The sequence below is a fragment of the Hyperolius riggenbachi genome, chromosome 1, assembly GCF_040937935.1.
Source record: "Hyperolius riggenbachi isolate aHypRig1 chromosome 1, aHypRig1.pri, whole genome shotgun sequence".
Taxonomy (NCBI): domain Eukaryota; kingdom Metazoa; phylum Chordata; class Amphibia; order Anura; family Hyperoliidae; genus Hyperolius; species Hyperolius riggenbachi.
The window spans coordinates 450,336,403-450,353,405 of record NC_090646.1 but is presented as its reverse complement, the minus strand read 5'-3'; positions in this window follow the sequence as shown (position 1 = coordinate 450,353,405).

Below are 17,003 nucleotides of genomic sequence, written 5' to 3'. Positions count from 1 at the left end.
CCATCCACAGACGGCGGATTCAAAAACCGCTACACTCCAGCCAACATGCGTTCATGCAGAGCCACGCTGTGCTAGGAGGAAGGTTGTGGAGGCACGGGGGGGCCAGGACCACCCACCCTCGGAACGTCACGTATCACGTGACGCATTTTGTCCAATCACTGGTCTTCCTCAGACGTGACGTCATGCTTTTAGAAATTTCATAAATGTTAAATGTTTCTGCCCACAAAAGTGATGGTAAAGTTGTTTCAAGGGGTCTAACACCTGGACAGGGTCATGCTGGAGGGGGGTCCATGCCAAGTGTCAACACCAAAAATTAAGGAGTTGACACAAAGTTGGGTTTTAATCCCTAAAGGGCAGAAACCACATTTCTCTCTGGGTGTCAGTGGGCTGTGGAGTGTCTCACACAGAGAAATGCAATAGTACTATTAGAATACAGTGAAATAATAATGCACTGGGTGTAAGTGGGCTGTGGAGTGTCACACACAAAAAAACACAGGATAATGATGTACTAGCCCTAAAAAGGCCTGTTTGTGGTGCTTTTACAGCAAGTGAGAAACAAGAACACAGGCCTAGCTAATGCTTTCCCTATCTATCTGCAGCAAGTCTGACCATGCTCTCACTAACAGTCAGCAAATAATTAATCCAATAAGGGGGGTGGGGGGGGTGTCCTGGTGAGCATTGATGTTGAATCGCTGTATACGCTGTATACGTCGATCCCTCACCGGGAGGGACTCAAGGCACTGGAATTCTATACATACCAGCACTACCCTCAGGCATATGCCCACAATGCCTTTGTGGTAGAGGCGATGCATCTCATCCTAGGTAATAATTATTTTTCTTTCTCTGGACGGTATTATCGACAAATGCGAGGGACCTCGATGGGGGCGGCGTGCGCTCCAATGTACGCCTGCCTCCATCTGGGTCTCTGGGAACGACAGGTGGTCTACTCTGACCCAGCCTTCCTGGAGGGAGTGGCTCTGTGGATTAGGTATATTGATGATGTGCTGGTGGTGTGGAAGGGTGGCATTGAGGAACTTGATCAATTTGTAAGACGTATTAATAGTGATGAGCGTAATATAAAACTCACCTACAATTTCAGTCAGGAAAAACTATCCTTTTTGGACTTGCTGCTGACTATTGAGGGTGATCAGATATGTACATCATCATATCGTAAACCCACAGCAGGCAACAGCCTCCTCCACGCCACCAGCCATCATCCAAACCATCTAATCAGAGGGATCCCATATGGCCAGTTCCTGCGTTTACGCAGGAACTGCTCTACTGATACCTGTTTCAGAAACGAATCCAGAGAAATGTACCAGAGGTTCCGTGAGCGAGGATACCCCCATAAGATCCTTAAAAGGGCATTGAGAAAGGCCTGGGATAAAAACCGGGAGGATCTACTAGTTAGAGGAGGGCGAGATCCGCCTAGTCACAATGTTCCATTAGGTAGGAGGGACAGTGGTCCATCTGAGGATAAGATCAGAGTGATCACCACCTATGGGGCACACTGGGACAAACTGCACCAATTGATGGGACGACATTGGCATATATTGACAGGCTCAGCTGAGATTGCAAGAATAATTGATCCAACTCCTAAGATAGTGGCCAGAAGGGCTAATAATTTAAAGGATATGCTAGTTAGCAGTGAATATAAAAGAAGCCCACCCCTGAGGACCTGGCTAAACAAAACCCCAATTCAGGGGATGCACAAATGTGGAAAATGCAAGGCATGCCCCTATGTACATAAGGCCAAAACGTTCTGGGATAGTGGAGGCGCTAATGAATTTCAAATAAGATCTTTTATAAACTGCAATACTGAAAATGTTGTTTACATGATATCCTGCCCATGTGGCCTTATGTACATAGGGATGACTGAGAGGGCTTTAAAGGTCCGTATCTTTGAGCACATGTGCAGTATTGTGAATGGGGATATGGATACGACCCTAGGCAGACACTATGCCATAAAACATGGTAGTAGACTGCAAGGCACATTGTTTAAAGGTATTTACAAACTAAACATGTCCAGGCGGAGAGGTGATATGACCAATTAATTAATGTGCAAAGAGGGGATGTGGATCTTTCGACTCCAAACTCTTAGCCCCTATGGTCTGAATAGTGACTTCAACTTAAAGTCATATCTGAAAAAGCAGATCTATACTAGAAGGAGATAGAGATGCAATTGGGTTGCTTAATTGTAGCTAGTAACAGGTGAGTGACAGTATAAGTCTCTGAGTGAATGAGGGTATGACAGATGCGATGAGTATGTCATATTCAGAGTGGATTCGAGATATATATATACCTTGGACACTATCTATAAAAGCTCTCTCCCCGTAGCCTGCCCTCCCTGCTGTAGCGAAATATATTGTGATTACGGATAGCAGTGGCATGGCACCAGATGACCTGACCAAAAAGAACAATAATGTCATAAAGTTGTCATTACAGAGTGGAGCGGAGCATTGCTTGCCTATGGTGTATGGGGATGTTGGGGGAACGAGGGGACTCTCCAGAGTCCTCATTACCTCTATGGAGCTGTTTTGTATACTAGCAACAGTTGCTGGACAGGAGGAGGAGTGAAGGAATGCACGCCATATAAAGGAAGGAAAGAGTACGCCCAACAGTACATCCTGACGAATCGCCTGTGAGGGGCGGGAAATGCGTCGATGGGCGGAGCCTAGTGTACCACGTACACGTCATATCCACGCCAGCGGACAACACCGTCTCTGGAGCCGCAAACGCACCACTCCATGCGTGCCACCATTGCAGACCGCGGCTTGAAGTAACGGAATACAGCCGACACTGCCTTCCAGGCGCAGCATCAAGGCATTGCCCTGGCAGGGCACATCTAACCCCGGCAATTGCATCAAGAGAGCGGGGACTGCCTGAGCATACACCTAACACCTATTGGAGGGCTGTGCCGTTTTCTCACCATACGGGACATAGTCCAGTACCATCCACAAGTGGGTACCCACACAGCAAGATACAACGGAGGCGGTAAGAGTGACTTTCTTTTCGGAAGCTATTACTTATCCCTGTGGAGATTATTGTCTATCTGAATCTACTGAACATTGCTGCTGTGCAGGTGGACTCATTGGCCCCTATGGGGAGCATATTTCCAAGCACTGACACACTGCATAAAAGCTGAGCAAACGCTCGGGAGTGAGTGGGCGCCACTGTATGGGTGTATGGATGGACGCATGATGCCGGCTTAGATAAGATAGTTTGCTATCAAGGCTAGAGCATCTTATCGTTGGTACCTAGATGCTCCGCAAGTTTTTACTGGTCATTTTATGAAGCTGATTTTTGCATGCAATCAAGCTATGGATTTTTGTCATTTGTGTATTTGTATAATAAATTACTACTATCTGATTTATACATCTTGAACCCTAGCCAAATTTTCTTATACAATTGCAATACTTGAAGGGTGATGTATAGCAGTACAATGCCTAATCAGGAGTAGCATGGTAGGCTTACTGTGCGTATCTGTGCAGCCACCATTTTTGGAGATAGTGTTTTTCTTATTTTGTGCTAACTGCCATGTGTCTGCTGACTGTGAGGTAAGGGATCAAAGTTTAACTCAATGATAATGTATAGGGGCGATTCGAACACGCCAAATGTTTGATGTTCGCCGCGAATGCAAACAGCCGATGTTCGCGGAATACTGCTCGCCGGTGAACTGTTCGGGGCATCTCTATATATAAAGGTAAGGGACTGCTTTAATCACCAAAAGTGCCTTCATGTATGAAGTACCCACCTGCAGAAGATTTCCAATCTCTCATTACTCATCAATCAGCTTTCTCCTTCCCCTTTCCTAGGGGAGGTTTGAATATGGGTGGGGCCATTATTTAATTGGTAGGATTACTCATCCAATCCTTAAAGGGAACCTGAGGTGACAGACTTATGGAGCTGACATATGTGTTTCCTTTTAAACAATGCACATAGCCTGGCTGTCCCGCTAATCCCCTGCCCCTAATACTTTTATCCATAGACCCTGAACAAGCATGCAGATCAGATGTTCCTGGCAAAAATCTGACAAGATTAACTGCATGCCTCTTACAGGTGTGTGATTCAGACTCTACTAACCAGAAAGATCAGCAGGACTGCCAGACAGCTGATATTGTTTAAAAGCTAATAAATATGGCAGCCTTCATATGTCTCTCACCTCATGTACCCTTTAAATTGCTATTCTCTCAATCCTATATCATGAACATATGACTGTCTCTGCTACCCAAAAAAAAAAAAAATAACTCTTGTGGAATTCTTGTATCATGTTTTTTTTTACTCCTTGAGGCCTCCTCCTTGGGAACTATTTCCCTTTGTATCATGAATGAACGAGCATGTTGTAAGATCCGTATATACTGATATATAAAATGAAAAAAATAAGGTACAAAAAAATGAAAAAAGTAAGGTTGTACAGCACTCTAGGGTAAAAGCATAGTGAAAATAGAGAATCTAGGAGAAATGAATACTGTGCAAACTATTCTGCACTAGCAAACAAGACGGCCTTCTAGCAACATCAGGTCAGCTGGGAGGAAGCCTTCCAAATTACTGCTGCACAGCAGAGGTGTGCGGTGTCATAGGGACAAGGAGAATTCCATGGTAATACTCTGAAAAGGAATGCCCAGTTACTTCCTGAACCAAGAACATAATGAAAGAATCAGAACAGCTATCTTCTGATGGTCCCAAGTACATTAATAACAGAACACACTCTTAATATGGAGTAATACATTCAAACAGGTGGAACAGCCTGCCACAGAAGGTATGGCATTAAATAGCAAATTAAAAGCAATTGTAAACAGAAGAACAAATCCTGTTAAGTGACCACAACATTTTAAACTCTCATTTTATTTACAAATTGTGAAAGTTTCAACTTGAAGAAAACTCAAGAGGAAACATTAATTGAATAGGGACTTCTGAGGGAAGAGTTTTGATTGCACATGACTTTTACTTGTCCTACGTATCCAGACTGAGAAGTCCTAAGTATCCAGACTGAGAACAGGACAAGATATATTCTCTCTGTCCGTCTGTCTATATTCTCTGTCCTGCAAAGCCGCTCTCTCTCAAAATGATTTAAACTTAATTTTATTAATCTGAGTTCCACAGCCAATTATGCTTAAACCAGCCAGTATACAGTTCAGCCCATTCCACTTATTTACCCTGAAGGTTAATGCACCATTGTCATATTTGTATCTTTGTCCACATTGCCTGAATAAACCAGTCTCTGGGTTGCTTCACACACACCCTCCCTGACAGCTGCCTATAGGCCATTTTTTGTCTGGAAAATGGTGGCTTCTTTGTGACATTAAAGAATACCTAAATTAAAAATTACAGTTTGCTTTAAACCTAATAAATTGCCAAGATATATAAACTCACACATGATAAAGTGTGATTTTCTCACTCCCAGAGTCCATATTCCACATATGGTCTTGAAATCCTTGGGCCTTGGCATTTTTTTTTCTTTCCAAACCATAGGTGCAACAGATGCTGGGGGATTGATGTCATAGCTCCACCCCTCATATCCATTTGATCTCATCTAGGCAGACACACAGACATCTGAAATAAGAATGATAGCAGACAGACATAAGATAGGCTGCAGCAGTTTTCCTGTCTTTTCTCTGTACTACAGTTTGTGAAAAGAGAAGTAATTTGATCCAGGCAGGCAGACAGCAGGGGAGGGAGGGGCAGGGGAGTTAACCAGGCAGAAGAGGTGGACACAGTGCTTTCAGATTCAGGAGGAATAAGGAAGTGCTACATACATATGTAAATGTGAGTCTGTTCTATCCAATATGATATACCAGATGTAAACTTTATATGTTCATCTAACTGTATACAGTGCCTAGACTACATATTTGTATTGCCATTCAGACCTTTTTTGTGGCTGGAGGTGATCTTTAAATGGGTACTATGGCAAAACATAGTAAAATTAAAAATATGTGCAAACATAGACAAATAAGAAAATACATCCCCCATGAAGAGATGGGCTAGCCCAAAACCTGTCGCTTCTGTCAGATTTCTACTACCTACTGTAAGTGACAGCAACATAGGAGAAAGGTAATTTATGGCTCATTTTACTCTGGGAGAAATATACTTCTTATTTGTATATGTTTGCACTTATTTTAAATTTTACCATTTTTCACCATAGTGCCCCTTTAAAGGGGACCTGAAGCGAGGAAAATTATTTAAAATAAACACATGATGTAGGTGCAAATGAATATTACATATTAACCTCACTTTCAGTTCCTCTCAGAAACTCACCATTTTCTTCTTACAGTGATCCCTTCCATTTCTGACAATATGTTGCCAGAACTGAAATATACCAGTTGCTGTCAGTTATATATGAGCTGCTGTCAGTTACAACTGAATGTGCAAGGTAATGTCCATGTTTCCCTATGGCTAAAGTGGGTGATATTACAGTTTAACAGTGTGCTGACCAGGAAGCTGTTAGGGGGTAATGGCCATTTTTAAAATGGAGGAAGGATAATTCCATTGATCACAGTGGACAAATGGGACACAGGAGAGGAGAAAGAGATTGAGGAGTAGACTACACAAGAGGTAAGTATGACCTGCGTATGGTTATTTTGACTTTTTATTTTCAGTTCAGGTTCTCTTTAAAGAGGGAATAGTCACTAGGTGAAGGGTCTGTGGAATATGACAGTTGAGAAAATACAGGTTACCTCAGTGATTTCTGTTAAACTTTGGTTTAGTAACTGCTGTAATTGTTTGCCCTAGCAGTATCATGCTCATTTCAGACAATTTCCCTTTGCAACACTGAAGGTTGTGCCCCAGTTTTCATAGTTAGTCATAATACTGGCCATTGTTGATGGTGATCATAGTGACACCATTGTTGATGGCCATACCATTCAGGGGGTCATGTAATATTCATTTGTGTATAATTGCCTTGTTTATTTTGACATACAATGCACTGAGGACAACAGCAGATCTCTAACCATGTATCAAACTACGACTTGAAAGCATGCTAATGACGTAGATGCATTGACAGTGCTGTTGCAACATGCAATTAAACATTAATGTTAAAAAGAATGTTGTGAAAAACAGACCTCTAGTCAGCTGATGTGATCTTTGCCTGACCTGAAGGGAACTGCTGACACTGAAAGAGTTTTTATAGAGGAATGGGTCTAATGTTCTTCTAACAAGTGCGATCAGCAACTACAGGAAACATTTGACAGAAGCACTGAAGCTAAAGTGGTGTAGCAATAGGGGATGTACCTACATCCATTCAGTAGCTGCATCAGCTCTTTATTGTTGCTGTGGTGGTAATGATCACATCTCTATGTGCTTGTGATAGTCATTAACTAACCATTTCTTTTCCCCTACCTGGAAAGCCAGTTTTGGTGGTCTGTATCATGCAATCATTATACATACAGTGCTGAGGAATAGGCAGTACAACATTTTCATTGGAGTCTATGGCTCTGTAGTTATGTCTCTACTAAGGAAGGTCCAACAAATCAGTATACAGTGATTTACATATTTTTTCAGCCAGGGTGGCCGTTGCATGGACAACATGTTTGGTAAAATCCTAACAGAATTGTTTGTGTGTTATTACCTTAAAGTGAACCTCCAGACTAAAAATCTACTCAGCAGAACTGAAAAGGCTTGGTTTTTCTTTAAAGAGGCACTTAAGCCAAACTTTTTTTTTCAAAAGTGTCAGTTTGCTAAATAGAGTAGGCTGATAGAAGACTTACTGCATTTTTTTTTCTTCTGGAGTCCTTCTTGTCCCACTAATCTTCCATGTCAGCCAGCCCTGTCGGCGCCTGACAGCGAATGACCCAGGATTGTAAACAGATAAATCTTCCCTTCACTCGCTGGGTCCTACTGCCTATAGGCTGCTGCCTATACTGCACTGTGCGAGTGCCTGAATATAAGAAACGTGCGCGCGCATGCACGGCGCGATTTGCATACAATAGAAGCCTAAAGCAGTGTCCGGCTGATCAATATGAAACTCAGCCGGACTCTGAACGAAGTGGAAGCGCATGCTCCCGCAATGCCTACGGAGCAGCGCTTTGAGGTATCTCTGCTCGTGCACTTAGACAGACAAGTCAGTGCACGAGCGAGCGTTGCTAATGAGCCTGAGACGCAGGAAGCTAAGAAGCGCTGGCTGACCCGGAAATAGTTCTGGCCAGCAGCGCCATATTGAATAAATTAAAAATCTCACTCCTGCTGGTAACAAACGAACTAAAGGCTCCGCAGCGGCACTAATCAGGCGAAATTACAGGAATAGGAATAAGGAATAAGGTAATATCCTTTTATTGAAAAATGTTGTTGGCTTAAGGTTCACTTTAACAGTTTCACAGCATCAGAACTTTGTTTTTCTTATAGAAGTCTCATTTTTAGCTGCATTTTTAGCTAAGCTCCGCCCCATCAAAGAAAACTGTCTCATGCTCCCTGTCACCTTCTTTCAACCAAAAAGATGGCTGCCCTTATGAAATCACAAACCTTTGCCTGTTCTTTTAAAACAGGGTGGGTAAGAGATTATATTGCCTATCTGTTTTAATTAACATAATTAATGTAACTTAATGACAGTATGCTTGTTTGGGCTGAAGTTCCTCTTTAAAGCGGTCCTACAGTCTGTGCATGCCTTTTTAAAAACAAAATGTGTACATTTAACAGTCTGTGGTACCTGATGTACTCTGAAGTCACCCCTTTTTTTTGCCTGTGCTCACTTCTGCCTAAAGCCACAACCCCATGAGCGAAAACCACCATCAACACTTTCTGATACATGAGAGAGGCCATCCAACATGAACAAAATATTAGTCAATTGATTTGGCTTGTTCTCGACTCAGTAAGTGCCTTAAAGGAAACCTGAAGTGAGTAAAATTATTTAAAAGAAACACGTGACGTAGTTGCAAATGAATATTACATACTAACCTCACCATCAGTTCCTCTCAGAAGCTCACCATTTTCTTCTTACAGTGATCCCTTCCAGTTCTGACAAGATTTTGTCAGAACTGAAATATACCAGTTGCTGTCAGTTACATCTCAACTGCTGTCAGTCACAACTGAATGTGCCCGGTAATGTCAATGGTTCCCTATGGCTCAAGTGGGCGATATTACAGTTTAACAGTGTGCTGACCAGGAAGTTGTTATGGGGTAATGGCCATTTTTAAAATGGAGGATGGAGAATCCCCTTGATCACAGTGGACAAATGGGATTCAGGAGAGGAGAAAGAGATTGAGGAGTAGACTACACAGGGGGTAAGTATGACCTGTGTATGGTTATTTTGACTTTTTATTTTCAGTTCAGGTTCTCTTTAAGAACAGAAATAACCTACTTCCACAAAAGAAGTACATTGTTAGCTAAGACTGCATTGCTCTGAGAGGCATAAGCAAGAGTCTTGGGGCCATATTCTATTGCTGAACTCGCCAGCGCTAAGCACTGGCGAGTTCTTAACTTAGGCGATGGGGGCATCGCCTAATCTAATTAAACTTTAGACGCTCATGTCCCCCCCAGGCAGAAAAGAACTCGCTTGGGCGATATATTCGCCCAGCGAGTTCTTACCACGGAATCCAATTACCCTTATTATGTCTCCGGGAAGCGATGCTTCCCGGCAGACATGAGCGTTAGCTTAGACCTGCAAAAAGCAGGTCTAAACTAGCTAACGCACGTCGTCGCCACAGCATCTGGGGGTCTCCTTTAATAAGGAGACCCCCAGAGCTCCCCGTCGGGTCGCCGCACAGTTTAGAAGTCCCCGCGCAGCTCTGCAAAGGCTCCCCTGTCATATGTACCGCCGCCGATCACCCGCCGCCTCTCGCCGCAAAATCCGTCGTGTAATTACAGTGTTTCTAACACTGTATATACTGTCCGCATAGAGGGAGCCCGGGCAAAGCATCTTTGAATCTGCAGCCGGGGCTCCCCATTGGTCCGCTGTCTGAGCCATTTTATTGGTTCAGACAGAAGACCAATGGGGAGCTCGGCTGCAGATTCAAAGATGCTTTGCCCGGGCTCCTTCTATGCGGACAGTAATTACAGTGTTAGATACACTGTAATTACACGACGGATTTTGCGGCGAGAGGCGACGGGTGATCGGCGGCGGTACATATGACAGGGGAGCCTTTGCAGAGCTGCGCGGGGACTTCTAAACTGTGCGGCGACCCGACGGGGAGCTCTGGGGGTCTCCTTATTAAAGGAGACCCCCAGATGCTGCGGCGGAAGATGTCGGCGATGTTCAGCTGGCGAGTGCGCATGTGTCCGGAGTGAGTCCGTGGTGCTGATGGACAGAACCACAGCGTAAACCTCACTCCCCATCGCCCGGTAATAGGGAGCATCGCTCAGGCTTTCGCCTGAGTAATGCTCTCTAACGATCGGCCATCGCGCGAAGGATATGGGCAATAGGATTTGCCGGTAATCCTCGCGCGATGGCAAGGTGATAAGTAGCTCGCATCTGCAAGCTACTTATCACCTTGAATAGGATATGGCCCTTGGTGTTTTGGGATTTCCTTCTTGCATGTTTTATTTAACTTTTTATGGAATACTGTATAATGGAGCATTTTTAATGACTTATTTAGCTTTTCATAGAGCATTATGGAGAATTGGAGGATCCCTCTCCTAAAATGGGTAAAGAGTAAATGTTTATGATGCTCAGTCCTGTTACGACCGAAGAATGGATTATACTGAAAAATGTTGTAAGTATTCAGTCTGCAATAAAACAGGAATGTGGATAGATTATTATTATTATTATTATTGATTTATAAAGCGCCAACATATTCCGTGGCGTGTTCAAAGTTAGAAACAAACATGGGGTACATAATAATACAGACAATGGTGTACACCAATATACAAGATACATCATTAGTGACAAGATACATAAATGATACAGAATACAACATACAGAATTGGTAATGACAGTGATAAAAGTAACATGATAAATAAAATGTATAATGATTTCCAAGACACAAAAGGGGGAGAGAGCCCTGCCCTTACAATCAGAGCACCACCTACACTTGATGCCTAGTGGTGTGGTGCTCCCACTGAAGAGATTAGCACTGGATTACAGTACCGTTGTCTTGCAACTTCGTCACTGGTGTGTAAAAACTACTATCCTTGCATTTAGTCATATGGGAAGCAGACAAATGGCTCACATGTATCGAACCCACAGTCCTTGATTAATTTTGATTGGCGAATGATAGTCAATTTTACCACTTCCATGTAGTATGAGAGCTTACCTACACAATCTGTTCATAGTATCCAAAATCTGTTGGCCTTCATACTACATGGAGGTGGTACAATTCATGAGTTATTGGGCAATCAAAGTTGGATGTGTGTACCAGGCTTAAAGGGGTTTTTCCGCGAATGAGGAAAAAAATAAAAAGTGGTTTATGCATAAACTATTAAACATCCTTCTAAAATAGTGTAAAAAGTTTTTTTAAAAAATGAATGGTTTCATCAATATAACATGTATTGTAAATAGTGACATATGAAGGCCTGGGAGGCTAATCCATTTGTTAGGGGTGTTTTTTTTTTTACTTTCTTTTACAACCAAAACTGCTGCCTACATAGTTTTCAGTGGTATAACTAGTGTTGGGCGAACAGTGTTCGCCACTGTTCGGGTTCTGCAGAACATCACCCTGTTCGGGTGATGTTCGAGTTCGGCCGAACACCTGACGGTGCTCGGCCAAACCGTTCGGCCACATGGCCGAACTAAGAGCGCATGGCCGAACGTTCCCCGAACGTTCGGCTAGCGCTGTGATTGGCCGAACGGGTCACGTGGTTCGGGCCCGAACGCGCTCTGATTGGCCGAACGGTCACGTGGTTCGGGTAAATAAATACCCGAACCACGTCATATCTCCGCCATTTGTCTGTGGGTTTAGCTTTGGGTAGGCAGGCAGGGTAGTTCGCTCTCCAGCCACGCTAGCCAGGGTCCCCCCCAGTCATTGTGTGTCGCTGCTGGGAACAGTAGTACACCGCTCGCTCAGCCACACTATATATAGCATTGTTTACTGCCACTGTGTACCTCGCTCAGCCACGCTATATATATAGCATTGTGTTTTCTGACACTCTGTGTACACGGCTTAGGCTAGTCTGACTAATATAGCATTGTGTGTACTGCCACTGTGCACCTCGCTCAGCCACGCTATATATAGCATTGTGTGTACTGCCACTGTGCACCTCGCTCAGCCACGCTATATATAGCATTGTGTGTACTGCCACTGTGCACCTCGCTCAGCCACGCTATATATATAGCATTGTGTTTTCTGACACTCTGTGTACACGGCTTAGGCTAGCCTGACTAATATAGCATTGTGTGTACTGCCACTGTGCACCTCGCTCAGCCACGCTATATATAGCATTGTGTGTACTGCCACTGTGCACCTCGCTCAGCCACGCTATATATAGCATTGTGTGTACTGCCACTGTGCACCTCGCTCAGCCACGCTATATATAGCATTGTGTGTACTGCCACTGTGCACCTCGCTCAGCCACGCTATATATAGCATTGTGTGTACTGCCACTGTGCACCTCGTTCAGCCACGCTATATATAGCATTGTGTGTACTGCCACTGTGCACCTCGCTCAGCCACGCTATATATATAGCATTGTGTTTTCTGACACTCTGTGTACACGGCTTAGGCTAGCCTGACTAATATAGCATTGTGTGTACTGCCACTGTGCACCTCGCTCAGCCACGCTATATATAGCATTGTGTGTACTGCCACTGTGCACCTCGCTCAGCCACGCTATATATAGCATTGTGTGTACTGCCACTGTGCACCTCGCTCAGCCACGCTATATATATAGCATTGTGTTTTCTGACACTCTGTGTACACGGCTTAGGCTAGCCTGACTAATATAGCATTGTGTGTACTGCCACTGTGCACCTCGCTCAGCCACGCTATATATAGCATTGTGTGTACTGCCACTGTGCACCTCGCTCAGCCACGCTATATATAGCATTGTGTTTTCTGACACTCTGTGTACACGGCTTAGCCTGACTAATATAGCATTGTGTGTACTGCCACTGTGCACCTCGCTCAGCCACGCTATATATAGCATTGTGTTTACTGCCACTCTGTGTACACCGCTCAGCCAGACTATATACCGTTGTTTACTGACACTCTGTGTACACCGCTCAGCCAGACTATATACCATTGTTTACTGACACTCTGTGTACACCGCTCAGCCAGACTATATACCATTGTTTACTGACACTCTGTGTACACCGCTCAGCCAGACTATATACCATTGTTTACTGACACTCTGTGTACACCGCTCAGCCAGACTATATACCATTGTTTACTGACACTCTGTGTACACCGCTCAGCCAGACTATATACCATTGTTTACTGACACTCTGTGTACACCGCTCAGCCAGACTATATACCATTGTTTACTGACACTCTGTGTACACCGCTCAGCCAGACTATATACCATTGTTTACTGACACTCTGTGTACACTGCTCAGCCAGACTATATACCATTGTTTACTGCCACTCTGATTCTGCTGGGAACAGTAGTACACCGCTCGCTCAGCCAGACTATATGGCATTGTGTTTACTGCCACTCTGTGTACACCGCTCAGCCACACTATATAGCATTGCGTACTCTGCCAGTCAGTGTGTATATTGCTGGGATCAGTAATACTCCACTCACCGTCAACCACTATATGAGCTCAACATGAGTTCCCCAGAGACCTCCGCTGTGAGCAGCACTCCCAACAACAGCAACAGCCAACGCCCCACGCAAGCTATAACATCCACCCCAGCAGCCAGTGGTCAGCAGCAGCCCTCCCCGGAGGAGAACGTTGTGTCCATCGGTCCGGCGCCAGAGCGATTAATGAGGGCTGCCATTGAGGAGATGATGGGGCCTGATGTGGAGGAGGAGGTCTGGCTCAGGCCAGCATCCCAAGTTAATGTTGAGGACGATGAGGGGTCTGTGTCTGGGGATGTTGGGGTGGCAGAGGTGGTGGGTGGTTCAGACTCAGGAGAAGAGTTGTATGATGAGGATGATGATCGGGACCATCTGTATGTGCCTCAGAGTCTGACCCCGGAAAACATGTTGTATCGTGTGTTTAGGTACTAAAATCTGCGTTCCCTCCCAGTAGTGTTGGGCGAACAGTGTTTGCCACTGTTCGGGTTCTGCAGAACATCACCCTGTTCGGGGTGACTATATAGCAGCCTATATAGCATTGTGTTTAATGCCACTCTGTGTACACGGCTCAGCCACACTATATAGCATTGTGTTTACTTCCACCCTGTGTCTGCTGGGAACAGTAGTACACCGCTCACCCGCCACTGTATAGCATTGTGCTCTGTGTCGCTGCTGACAAAAGTGGTACACCGCTCACCCACCACTGTATAGCATTTCTGTACTGCCACTGTACTGCTGCCAGTCAGCGTGTACTTTAAGGATAAGTGAAATGAGGAAGAAATCTGGTGAAAGAGGGAGGGGCAAGGGAAGAGGTGTTTCCCCTGACGGTTCACGTACAGGCCACAGGGGAGCACCCAAGAAAACCCACTCAATACCGCCCATGTTGTCCAGGACAACAACCCTCACAGATCCAAAAGAACAGGACCAGATAATTACTTGGATGACCTCTCAAGCGTCCAGCAGTGGGTTAAGCAGCACCAGCACATCACGCACGAGGTCCGAGTCCTCAGCCAGTTACAAGGAGCCAGTGGGCACAAAGCTGACACAACCGGCAGCGACACCACGCACACAACTGCCAGATAACCAGACGACGTTGGAGTGAGCTGCGCAGAGGTTGTTCTGGGGAGCTCTACTCCACGGCGGCGGCCCCCCACAATGACATATGACGAGTTTGAGGAGATGGAAGAGGAGGGTATGGACAATGTGGACATAGACCCAGATTTTGTTTGTGAACGAGAACATCGCCGTCGTAGCAGCAGCACAGATGAGTCTGTTGAGGAACCCACTGCTGCACGAGTTCGCCTTGTGCCACAAGGTAGGCGGCGCGCAATTTCAGGCACCGCAAGCATGGTTCAAGTGAGAGGCAAAAGAGGCGCAAACAGAAATCGCCAGCAAGGCAGGTGCTCCAAAGTCTGGGCTTTCTTTGAAGACTGCACTGAGGATGTTACCATGGCGATTTGCAAGGTGTGCAAGACCCGCCTGAGCAGGGGGAAAAGTATTAACAACCTCTCCACCACCAGCATGAGCCGCCACATTCTATCCAAACATCCCACACTGTGGGCAAACGCGGCAGGACAGGGTACCACCAGCAACACTGCCTCCCTTGGGTTCACCAGACTCACCACCAGACCCGCCTCAGCAGCAGCAGTAGTCCAGCCATTGCGTGGTTCACAACATTCGAAAACATCAGACGATGCTGACACTGTCACTTTCCGGACTAGTGCTCTTGAGGTCTCCCAGTGTTCATCAAACACAACAACCAACAGCCCTTCGGTGTGCAGCCCTACGGTTGAGTTGTCTGTCTCTGAGATGTTTGAGCGCAAGAGGAAATTGCCAGCAAATGACCCCCGGGCCGTGGCAGTAACAGCCAGCCAGCATAGCCAAGGTTCTGGCCTGCGAAATGCTGCCATATCGAGTGGTGGAGACAAACAGCTTCAAGGGCATGATGTCAGTGGCCATCCCACGTTACGTGGTTCCCAGCCGCTACCACTTTGCGCGCTCTGCAGTGCCTGAGTTGCATGAGCACGTGGTCAGCTAAATAACCCGAAGCTTGAAGAATGCCGTTGCCTGCAAGGTTCACCTCACCACTGACACCTGGACGAGTGCGTTCGGCCAGGGTCGATACATCTCCCTTACCGCGCACTGGGTGAACCTTGTGGAGCCTGGCAGCGATTCCTCACCTGCTACGGCGCGGGTGTTGCCCACGCCGCAAACAGCTGCACCGCCGTCCCTCCCACTGGATAACAACAGCAGCACCTACCTCTCTGACTCCTTCTCCTCCAACGCATCTCAAAGCTGTACCTCATCCGGAAACGCTAACCCAGCACCAGCAGCAGTAGGATCGTGGAAGCAGTGCAGCACAGCTGTTGGCATGCGTCAGCAAGCGTTGCTGAAGCTGATCTGCCTTGGGGATAAGCAGAACACAGGGGAGGAAATTTGGAGGGGAATAAAGGAACAGACAGATTTGTGGCTGGCACCGCTGGACCTGAAACCGGGCATGAAGCTAGACACCTGGCACGAACTGGCAATGTACGCAATAGAGGTGCTGGCTTGCCCGGCAGCCAGCGTTATGTCGGAACGCTGTTTCAGTGCTGCCGGAGGCATCGTCACAGATCGGCGTATCCGCCTCTCCACAGAAAATGCAGACCGTCTGACTCAAATTAAAATGAATCAATCCTGGATTGGAAACGACTACGCAACACTCCAGGACCCCAACCAAGTAACATGACCAATGAACATCTGGGATGGTTTAGCGTTTCCGGTCCCTGTTTATTGAACCTCTCATCTGTATTACATTTATGACTGCATGGCGGTACAAAGCATGCTATCCGCACGCTTCTTGTCCTCATGCAAGGCCTGGGTTGTTGTGTCTCACAAAGCGTGGCCTTCTCCTCCTGCGCCTCCTCCTGTTCCATCACGTGTGCTGCTGCTGCTGGGTTAGCGTTGCCGGTCCCTGTTTATAGAACCTCTTATCTTTATTACATTTATGACTGCATGCATGGCGGTAAAAAGCATGCTATCCGCACGCTTTTTGTCCTCATGCAAGGCCTGGGTTGTTGTGTCTCACAAAGCGTGGCCTTCTCCTCCTGCGCCTCCTCCTGTTCCATCACGTGTGCTGCTGCTGCTGCTGCTGGGTTAGCGTTGCCGGTCCCTGTTTATGGAACCTCTTATCTTTATTACATTTATGACTGCATGGCGGTACAAAGCATGCTATCCGCACGCTTCTTGTCCTCATGCAAGGCCTGGGTTGTTGTGTCTCACAAAGCGTGGCCTTCTCCTCCTGCGCCTCCTCCTGTTCCATCACGTGTGCTGCTGCTGCTGCTGCTGGGTTAGCGTTGCCGGTCCTTGTTTATGGAACCTCTTATCTTTATTACATTTATGACTGCATGGCGGTACAAAGC